This window comes from Schistocerca nitens, chromosome 12 (assembly GCF_023898315.1).
Source record: "Schistocerca nitens isolate TAMUIC-IGC-003100 chromosome 12, iqSchNite1.1, whole genome shotgun sequence".
In the NCBI taxonomy this organism is placed as follows: domain Eukaryota; kingdom Metazoa; phylum Arthropoda; class Insecta; order Orthoptera; family Acrididae; genus Schistocerca; species Schistocerca nitens.
The window spans coordinates 120794825-120806964 of NC_064625.1; the positions used below are offsets into that span (position 1 = coordinate 120794825).

Genomic DNA, 12140 nt, shown 5'->3' on the forward strand with positions numbered 1-12140 from the left:
CTATTACATTTTTGATATAATTTTATTGATATGAATACAGAAAAGAAATGAAAATGGTCAAGGCTTTAAAACTATTACAGGTACGGTATATAAATATCATCATTTTTATTCATATTAGTATTATTGTTGTTGTTATTAGTATTGTGATATCAGGCCCAATACTATTAGATTGGTGCATAAGTTCTTAACGTTTTTGTCTTGTAGATCTGATATAATTAAATTTTCTTTGAGATGTATGAATCTTCACTTTATCTATGACAATGACGGAGAGCCTCAGAAATAGTGACAATTTAGGAGGGGGAAATTAAGCTGAAGATGTGAATTAAAGTTTGTGTTAGGGAGGGCACTGGACTAGGTTGGTCTGTGTAGCTGAGTTACCTATACTGCTATGATGGTGCAATGGCTAGCACACCCATGTAGTAAGCAATGCAATCTGGGTTCATGTCCCAGCTGTGGCACAAAATTTAATTTATTTCTTCAGCTATCATCATTATCATAGTTTGAGTTTTGCATGTTGCATTTCCAACTGCTATGGATTTATTTATCAATTGTCATTTTTTATTTGCAGTTCACTGTTCCTTTTTGAATCATATACTATCATTTTGTCATTTGGAGACTGTGAGTGGACCTATAGATGCTAGAAAATGGAGTAACAAGTAGAGAAATCGGAACATTTTTGGCATATTCATCTGTTTGAGTTCAATGGAGGAATGACAGCAGCCGAGGCAGTCAGAAACATTTGCACTGTGTATGAGAATAATATCATTGGACAGAGCATGGCAAGAAAATTTTTTTTTCATTTTTTTTCATTTTAAGCAGGATCGTTATGATGTTAGTGTCTCTCCATGTTCAGGAAGACCTTCATGGTTAGATGAAGATTGTTTATACACATTAATCCACAATGATACTCATCAGTGCATTTAAGAACCAGCATATCTGATGAACTATGATCATCTACCATTGTGAGACACTTGCATACAGTGGGGAGGGCTCAAAAATTGGGTGCATGGGTGCTGCATGCTCTAAACCAAAAATCGCTTAAGTCAGAAGGTGGCCACATATGCACCTCTGCTTGCTCATCGTACATCCGCTCATCAACAACAGCAGCCATTCCTGTCCTGTATCATTACTTTTGACAAAAGTTTGTTTTTTATGCTAGCATAAGGAAAAGAAAGGAACGGTTAACGAGCCCCAACAAAACAGAAACTCCCTGTGTGAAGATCTTTGCACATCCACAATATGTAACATTACGCATCTGGTTGAACAATGACAGTATGATGTACTAAGAGTTGCTTCCCTGGGGTGTAACCATCACTGCTTACATTTAATACCAACAACTGAGACATTTTACAGACAGAATCCAAGAACAACAGCCAAGAAGACTGTGTGAAGTGATGCTACTCTATGAAAACACCTGCCTGTATTCTGCTAGACTGACAAAAACAGTATATATGAGTTGGATTGGGAAGTCGTTCTGCACCCACTTTATTCACCTGATCTTGTGCCCTCTGATTTTCACCCTTCACAATCTCTATCGAACAACCTTTGAGGAACTTCCTTTCCTGATGAGGTTCAACAAGTTCTTCACCTCAAAACCACATGATTTCTACAGTCACAGAATTGAAAAGTTAGCCCAGTATGGCAGGCTGTTGTAAATAGTGAATGAGAATATATTATTGATGACTAAAGTCTCCTTTATGTATATCTGTTGCATTTATTAATCTTATGAAAAAATGCTATGAACTTATGCACCAACCTAATACAAGTGTATATGCTTAGTAGATCTACAGATGGCAGATGATGAAGAGACTGAAAGATTTTATAATGAGATAACAAAAATTATTCTGATAGTTACCAGAAATGAAATTGTGATTGTGACGGAAGACTGAAATTCAACTGTAAAAAAAGGAAGGGAAGGAAAACTATTAGCAGAACATAGACTAGGGGAAAGCAATGAAAGGGGAAGCCACCTGGTATAATTTTGCACAGAGTATAATTTAATCATTAAAAACATCTGGTTTAAGACCCGAAGGGTGTGTTTATGGAAGAGACCTGGAGATACCAGAAGATTTCAGATAGATTATATAATGATAAGGCAGAGATTTCAGAAGCAGATTTGAAATTCCAAAACATTTCCAGTGACAGATATGGACTCTTCGTGTAATTTATTGGTTATGGACTGCAAATTGAAAGTGAAGAAATTGCAGAAATGTATGGATAAATGAAAAGGACCAGTGTTTGCTGAGAGTTTCAAAAGGAGCATTAGCTAATATAACGACAAAAACAATCGATTTTTGACAATATAATGTAATTGGATAGATAAAAAATCTACTTACCAAGTGCTGACAGAACACACACATAAAAGGCAAGCTTTCAGAGCCAGTGGCTTATTCTTCAGGCAGAAGGGTTGAAGGGGAAGGAAGAGGGGTGAAGGAAAAGGACTGGAGATGTCTAGGAAAAGAGGTAGATTTCGGAAGAGTCACCATTGGTTATGGACTGCAAATTGAAAGTGAAGAAATTTCAGAAATGTATGGATAAATGAAAAGGACCAGTGTTTGCTGAGAGTTTCAAAAGGAGCATTAGCTAATATAACAACAAAAACAATCGATTTTTGACAATATATTGTAATTGGATAGATAAAAAATCTACTTACCAAGTGCCGACAGAACACACACATAAAAGGCAAGCTTTCAGAGCCAGTGGCTTCTTCTTCAGGTTGAAGGGGAAGGAAGAGGGGTGAAGGAAAAGGACTGGAGATGTCTAGGAAAAGAGGTAGATTTTGGAAGAGTCACCAGAACCGTGAGTCAGGGAGACCTACCAGACTACCAGACCGGAGTCTCCTGTGACCACAGTTCTGGGTGACGTTTGTGAAATCTTGCCTTTTACCTAGACTTCTCTGGCCCTTTTTTTATCTATCCAGTTACAATATATTGTCAAAAGGAACATTATGTAACAACTGGCAAAAATCAGAAACACAGTTGAAGTCGAATGGGTAGCTTTGAGACATTAAATAGTTAAAGCGGCACTATATAATATAGGCAAAATGACAAGGCCTTGTAGAAACCCTTAGATAACAAATGATGTACTGAAATTAATTGTCAAAAGGAAAAAATATAATAATGAAGCCAATGAAGCATGCAAATGAGCATACAGTTACCTAAAAAACAAGAGTGTCAGAAAGCACATAATGACTAAAGAGGTATAACTACAGGACAGATGCATAGGTACAGAAGGATACATGAGTATGGGAAAAGTAGATCCCACCTATATGGGAATTAAAGAGACCTTTGGAGAAACAAGAAGCTGCTGTATGAATATTAAGATCCTTGATTGCAAGCCAGTACCAAAGAGAAATAAAGGAAAACTGCTAGGCAGAGGGATTGTGTAGTAGGGCTATACAAAGGAAATTAACATGAAGACAATATTATAGAAATGAAAGAGAAAGTAAAGGAAGATGATGGGAACTGTGATACTGTGTGAAGAATAAGACAGAACAATGAAAGACCTAAGTTGAAACAGGGTTGCAGAGCAGATGACATTTCATCAGAATTATTTATACCTTGGGAGAGTAAGCCATGGGAAAATTATTCCACCTTGTACGTGAGGTATATAAGACAAATGAAATATCCTCAGACTTGAAGATGAATGTAGTATTTCCATTTCCAAAAAAGGAATGTGCTGGCAGGTGTGAATATTACCAAACCATCAGTTGAATGACTCACAGTTTCAAAATACAGACATCAATTATTTACAGAAGAACTGAAAAAAGATGTTAGAGGCCACCCTCAGTGAAGACCAGTTGGGTTGATGAGAAATGTTGCTGCATGCAAAGCAATACTGACCCTAGAATAAATCCAAGAAGATGGATTAAAGGAAGGTAAACCAATGTATATAGACACTTTATTTGTAAAGATCCTTCTTGAGCACAGAAATTGTACAATTTGCAATTACTGATTTTGGCTAGTATCCTCTTTGGTTCTGTTAGAAATAGAAAAACAGTGGTGCAACAACATAAGTTGCATTAGCTTAATTGATTTCTATAACAGGTCTAGTGATATATCAGAAAAAATATGTACATTATGATTAACAGCCATGCATACCAAACATACATAACATAAAAATATTCTGTATATATAGGTATGTAATAAAGCTGTTAATGGTCTGGGTGCACCATGTATTTATATAAATAACTGAGGCCAGTAGAGGATACTAATGCCGGGGTACAGAGTAACCACTATCATAAATTAAATAATTAAAATGTAGTATGCATAGTCACCAATTAAATTTTTTTCATGTGGCAAAAAAGGCCATCTAACAGCAAAAAATGAATCAGCATACAGTATACGGAAATAAAACCCACGCTTAAAAATTCACATACTTGTGCTAAAGTCAGAATGAAAAGTTTAAAAGGAACATCACATCTATTAATCAAAATCTATCAGCATGACAAAACAAACATAACCATAAGTAAGATAATTAACACACAGTGACTATTAATAAAAATCTTAATAGACAATGACACATTTTGAGTGGAATCTCAGTGGTGCTTCCCTGTGGTTTCTCCATAAGGAGGTTTTGTTCTCCTATGTCGGAGACTGTGGAAGAAAGAACAGTCTGCTCACCACTGGTGGCCAGCTCACATGACTGCACAACAAGCTGCTGAGATCCAGGGCACTGCTAAAACTAGCAGGTTTCTGAATACATTCGAATAAGCATACAAGTTAAGCTCATTCTATTCATTCAGCAGGAATCCCAGTTGCCATTTTCTGTGTTCGTAAACTTCCATTTCTTCTGGGAGGTTCAATAATTGTCCTTTTGGTTCCTTATGCAACACTTCTATATTGTCCTCCATATTTCCTACCACATGTTATTCTTTATCCAAATGTGTACCAAATGCACTCTTATTTTGGCTACGTAACGGGGTACCCAGAAGAAACTGAACTTTTTCTAAACAAACTTATTCACATTTTAAGCACAAACTTTCAGTGCCTATCAAAGTACTCTCCACTTCCACTATTACAGTTGTCTATTCTTTTACTCCATTTTTCAAAACATCGTTTAAATTCTTTCCTTTCCTGTCTTTTTTCATTCTAGGAAACAAAAAACAGTTACATGAGGCAGGGTGGGGGGAGTATGGGGGATGAGGAGCAGGGGTCATACCATTTTTTGGTGAAGAACTGTTGTACAGACAGGGCTGTGAGAGTAAGGGCATTATCATGGTGGAAAAACCAGTTGCCCAACTTTCACAAATCAGGCTGCTTCCAGTGCACACTGTTACACAATCTTTTCAAAACTTCCAAGTAGAAAGCTTGGTTAAGTGTCTGACACTGCGGAACAAACTCTGAATGGACCACTTGATGAGCTTCCTTGGGGCGAGGTGAACTTGAAGTCTTCCACTGACTTCATTGTTGCTTTTATCCAGGGTCATAAGCATAACACCAAGTTTTGTCACTTGTGATAATTAAAAAAAATGTTTGGATCATTTCAGCATTCTTCTTTCAAAGCACAGAATGCTTCCACAAGACCTTATCATCGTTCAATAGTCAGAAGTTTTGGCACAAATATGGCAGCCACCCTTTTCATTCCAAATCTACTGTCACAGGTTCGCTGCACTGAACTCCAAGTGACTCCCAACTGTGCCACAATTTCTTCAATTATCCATTGTCAATATTTGTTGATGAATGCATGAATGTTTTCAACATTTTCATGTGTTCGGGCTGTGGAAAGACGATCAGTAGGAGGTTAGTCATCAATTGACAGTTCACCATTTTTGAAATGGGAAAACCACTCAAACACTTGAGTTTTCCCCATAGCATCATCCTTGTATGCTATTCTGAACATTTCAGGCGCTTCTGTTCCACTTTTTCTGATCAAAAGCAGAATTTCATCACCACATGCTGTTCATGAAACTCACCCATTGGAAAAATGACAATCACTCAAAACAGTTGTCACTATAAATTCTGCCAAAACCAGTCCTGACCTTCTCCTGTTTCCCTTTCATGTTGTTTGACTCCTATAACGTGTCTTGTTTCTGTACAGGTTGTAGATAACATTTTGATCCCTATATTTTATCTCTGCTGTTTTCAGGATCTCTAACAGTGGAATCTAGTCAACATTGACCAACTCTTTCTCTAAATCTACAAATCCTCTATACATTTTCAAATTAAGGTAAACACATCAAAAAAAGTTTTGCATCACCCCAGTTCCTAGAACTCCTGAAGATAGACGTTGACTGTGGATATTGTATCACAGACACAGTCCCTTTGACTGTTCAGAGATGTCACTAAAACTGCCCAAAGATGTAAACAGCCATGCATGAGCAGCACCTATTAGACAGAGGGGGTCCGACAGCCGATCAGTCCCAGTCATTCAACCAGGAAGGAAGTACACGGCTCATGTTGTCTGTAGTTCAACCGTGCCTAGACAGTCAATACGGCAGTTCGATCACATCCACATTGTTACATGGTGCCAGGAAGGGATCTCAACAAGGGAAGTGTCCAGGCATCTTGTAGTGAACCAAATCAATGTTGTTCCGACATGGAGGAGATGCAGAGAGACAGGAATTGTCAATGACATGCCTTACTCAGGTCCCCCAAGGGCTACTACTGCAGTGGATAACAGTGACATACAGATTATGGCTCAGAGGACACCTGACAGCAGTTCCACCATGTTGAATAATGCTTTTTGTGCAGCCACAGGATGTTGTGTTGAGGAGTGGGACAATCCCCTGGACCAACAGTGCCTTGAGGAACTTGTGGATAGTATGCCATGACAAATACAGGCATGCATCACTACAAGAGGACTTGCTGCTGGGTATTAGAGGTACCGGTGTGTACAGCAATCTGGACCACCACCTCTGAAGGTGTCGCTGTATGGTGGTACGACATGCAATCTATGGTTTTCATGAGCAATTAAAAGGGCATAAATGATGTTTATGTTGGTCTCTATTCCAATTTTCTGCACGAGTTCCGGAACTCTTGGAACCGAGGTGATGCAAAACTTTTTTTGATATATGTATAAAGACTATACGTGAGTCCACAATCATGTTATCACACTCTCTAAAGGTCCATCTTGATCACATAAATTGCACAATTCACAGCTACCAGTTTCAACTGATGTCATCTTCAGGTCTGTTACATATAGAAAAACAGTGACATGATAACATAAGCTGAATCAGCTGCAGCAGTGTCTACAATAGGCCTAGTGATACATAAAAAAATAAAAAATGATTAATAGCCTTGCAAACCAGCCATACATAACAGAATATTCTGATGTAAGTTTGACATCAGTCTATACCTCTAGATATATAGTGAGCGCTGTAATAGCAGATGTGCGTTTAGTATTTATACACATAAATTAGACCAGTAGAGGGCACAAATTCTAGGGTACAGAAGTAACCATATTGTAAATTCAATAGTCAAAATGCAGTATGCATAGTCATTAATTAAATTGTTGTCTTATGGCAAAAAAAAAAAAAAAAGAAAGAAAGAAAAAAAAAAGAAAAAAAAACTGACATATGATACGAGGAAATAAAATCCTTACTTAAAAAGCTGCACTTATATCAACAGCCAACTGTATCGGTACAAGCCAGCCACACCATTAGAGGCTGCCTGTAGGAAGTAGGCACACAGCATGGTCTCCACCATGCCATCTATCAGCGACTCGTACCTATATACCTATATATGCACAGGGCAGCACTGAGTCATTTTGATGACGTTTTTTTAGTTTGTACCGCTCACGTCAGTTGTTCTGTATACCACTTATGTTGCACCTTCTGTATGATTCTTTAGTCTTGTTAAGTGTGGAGTCACAAAAGGCTTATTTCTGTTATAGTTCAGAGGTTTATGAATAACATGATATTTGTGTTACTTGGATCATTTTTGTGTATTACTCAGTTACTACAGTAGCGTTTTGCCATAAGTTTAATAAATACAACAAATACACATATCAGAGGCTTTTGTCATCAATAATGTATCCTCATTCACTATTTACAGTTTACCAACACTGTGGTAAATTTTCAATTCCGTAATGTAGAAATCATGTGGTTTTGAGGTGAAGAACTCTTTGAGTCATTTTCAGTGCAATTTTCATACAGAAAGGAACTTCCTTGAAGATTGTTCGACAGAGAGTGGAAAAGGTGAAAATCTGAGGGCACAAGATCAGGTGAATAAGGTGGTGTGAAATGATTTCCCAACCCAACCCCTGTACAGCGTTTTTTTGTTGGGCTAGCAGAATGCGGGTGGGCATTATTGTGGAGTATCATAACTTCATGCAGTCTTATGGGTCATTGTTCTTGAAATGCGTCTGTAAGATGTCTCAGTTGTTGCAATAAATATGAGCAATGATGCTTACACTTTGGGGAAGTAATTCATAGTACACCATTCTGTTGCTGTTCCACCAGATGCATAACATTTTCTTTTTGGATGCATGCAGGTCTTTGCATGGGGAGTTGCTGCTTTGTTTGGGCTCAACCATTCCTTTGTCTTTCCTTATGCTAGCATAAAGACACCAGTTTTCATCAAAAGTAATGATACAGGATAGGAATGGCTGGGGTTGTTCACGACCTAATTGACGATGAGCAAGCAGAGACACACATATCGCAATCCTCTGATTTTTGTGATTTTGGCTTAGAGTGTGCAGTACCCATACATCTGATTTTTGGTCCTCCCGTACTGCATTTAAATGTCGTGCTATGGTGTAATGATCACAGTTCATCACATTTCCAGTTCTCAAGTGCACTGATGGGGATAATTGTGGATTAATGCATTTAAATGATCTTCATCAAATGCTAAAGGTCTTCACAAATGTGGAGAGTCACTAATGTCGGAGCGATCCTCCTTAAAATGAGAAAACCATTTTCTTGCCATACTTTGTCCATTTTCATTATTTGCATACATGACACAAATATTTCTGACAGTCTCCACTGCTGTCATTCCTCTGTTGAACCCGAACAGAAGACTATATTGGAAATGTTGCAAATTCTGCACTTCGCACTCCATTTTCTGGTGTCCACAGCTCCACTCACTATCTCCAAATGACAATATGTAAACTCAAATAATAACAGTGAGCTACAAACAAAAAATGACAGTTGATAAATAAACCTGTAGCAATTGGAATACCAACATGCAAAACAAAAGCACTACGAACTTATGTACCATCCTAATTTTGGATGCTTATAGGAATCTTGCTCGTACCTATCTGCATTAATTTACTTTTTTTTTTTTTTTTTTTTTTTTAATTCAGGCAAGATGCCATTTAAAGCATCAGATACAATATCTGATCAAAAGTATTCAGACATCTAGTAGTGGACATTAGTAAGAGGTGTATCTGTCCTTCACCTTTATGATGGATTGATATCTTCTGGGGACACTTTCAATGAGGTACCTCAATGTCTGTGCAGAAATGGCAGTCCATTCTTACTCAAGAGCCAAAACGAGAGAAGACAGTGATATTGGACATTGGAATCTGGAGCAAAGTCAACAATCGAACTGATACCAAAGATGTTCTGCAGGGTTAAGATTGGGAATCTGGGCAGACCAGTCTAGTTGAGAAATGTTATTTTGTGCAAACCATTACCTCGCAGACAGTGCCTCGTAATTAGGTGCATTGTTATTCCAATACAAACAGTTGACACCTGTGAACTGTTACTCTACTGTATACAATGCTGTAAAATATGTTTGTATCATAGCAGTTTTCATAAGCACAATAAGAGTAACACACTCTAACCCTGAAAAATGCTCCCAAACTGCAACACCCCCTCCTCCCTGCTTTATTCTTGGCACTATGCATGAAGGCAAGTAACATTCTCCAGGCATTTGCCAAACAAATATTGTTCTGAGTGACACAGAGCATTGTGTGATTCATCACTCCACGTCAGTTGTTTCCAATCATCCATTGTCCAGTGGTATTGTTCTTTACACCGTCTCAAGTGTCACTTAGTATGACCACAGAAATGTGCGGCTCATGTGGACCTGCTTGAGCATTGTACCCCACTCTTTTTTAAGTCCATTATTACCATTAGTACACTAGAGAGGCTGCTGGTAGCACTTTGGAACTCACGAGTGATTCCTTCCACCGATTTCAACCAATTTTTTTACAACAACCCTCTGTAATGCTTGACAGCTCCTGTCTGCCAGTAAATTAGGTGTGCCTGGTCTCAATTTAGCTGTGATTGTTTTTACACGTTTCCACTTGACAGTCATATCAGTGTAGCAGAGCAATACTGTGTGGTTCAGACTTGGTTGAAGCTCCAACAGTTCGGTCGCCGAAGGTGACTGGTGCCAGTAGCCTGCAGTGGATCTGTGACTGCAGCTGGCTGCTGGAGGCTGTACCACAGTTTAAGTGCACTTCAGTGGAGGGATACCTGTGAGCTGTAGACGACCATGTGACATAAGGGTGCAAGCTAGTCCCCAATAGCAGTGCTGTCGTAGTTGCTGCATATGCTGGCTGTGAACGACGGTGGTGATTCCTAGTGACCCCTGCTAGCATTAAGCCTATAAACAAAGTGTTTGTAATCAACACCAAATCCAAACACATAATATACTAGTGAAGCACATAAAAAATCTCTGAAGGAGATTTTCTCATTGGGATGAGGGCCAGAAACCTGAAAGGCGCAGATGTCGTGTCGGAAACAGGAGTGGCTGGCTATGCAGGAGCCCTGCCCTGCATACACTACAATAACAAAGATATTAACAATTACTGACAAGTGTCACTGCTAATCTTTTTGTTGACTATACTGCAAAAGGTTATGTATACAAGAACCATAACATCTCTATCAATATAAGATATTTAGTCAGCCTCTATTTTGATTTCAAAGAGACCTCTTCATAAATCATGATATTAAATGACAAAATATTGCCATCTGATAATTTCTGATACTTGTGAAAAGCATTTTACAAAGTTTACCTAGAGAAACTCAAATATTATGGCACCAGAGATATCACTAGCAACTAGTTTTTATCCTACCTAACTAAATTGCATTATGAAATTCAGAGCATGTACACAATGAAAAAGCATCTTCAGAATGGGGAATAATGAGCAAAGGTGTACCACAGCAATCAGTATTAGGTCTGCCCCTGTGCTTATTATATATAAATGATCTTCCACCATAGATCTAAGAGGCATAAATAGTTCTTATTGCTGATGATGCAAGTATTACAGTAAGCCCAATTAAGCCTAATGAAGCAACTTTAACACCTTGCAATGCAAAGAATAATTTCTCAAAAATTAATAACTGTTTCTCTGTTAATGAACAATCATAGAATTTAGACAAAATACTTGCTGTTCAGTCCTGCACGAGGCCTGTTCATACCTTTAGAAATAATGCAAGAGGGTAAGTAAATAAATGAAAAACAATATTCAAAATTTTTTGGTGCTTGTATTGACAAGAGACTGCAGCAGAAATACGTAACAGATTTTCTTAAATGTCTAAGCTCTGGAACTTGTGTGTTACTACTAATATCATAATTTGAAAACAAAAATTTCAATTAGTTGACACTTACTATTTTCTATTTTCATTTACTGTCTTATGGCATCCTGTTCAGGGGGTAACTCGTCACACAGGGAATTTTTTTTTCTTTTTTTCACATAAATGTATAATAAGGATAGTACATTGTTTCCTGTCTAGAACCTCTTTTAGACAGCTCTTTAAACAGTTGAGCATACTGACAACCACCTTACCATACATTTACTGTCATATGAAGTTTGTCATCAATAATCAATTACAGTTTGAAAACGACAGTAATTTGATAAATATAATAATACGGTACATGGAGAAATAATTTACACTATTCATCATTCAGTCATAGTGTGAACAGAAGGGAGTGAGGTATTCAGCCCTATAAAATCTTTGACCATTTATCCAGTGAATAAAAAAATTACATCATCAGCATGTTGTCAGATTTTTCACTGAGAAAGTGTACTAAAATTTTAGAATTGGCTCAGTCCACATCATAGGAACAGATTGTGACAATGATCACAGACATGACTAACTAATATATGCACATTGTGTTCCAACTGACAAAAGTTTTTGAGTTTGTCTTTTCAGCAATGTAAACTCCAATACGTCAGCCACAGTTCCTTTAAAGTTATAGTTTCTTGTTTCTTACCAGCCAATTGCTAGATACTTTCTATATCTTAAA

General features: G+C 37.7%; 1 protein-coding gene across 1 annotated transcript in view; it reads left to right on the plus strand.

The window, feature by feature from the left end:
- The window catches only part of LOC126214946 (SANT and BTB domain regulator of class switch recombination-like), a 119407-nt gene that overhangs the window by 26563 nt on the left and 80704 nt on the right, over nt 1–12140 (plus strand). The window lies entirely within an intron of this gene.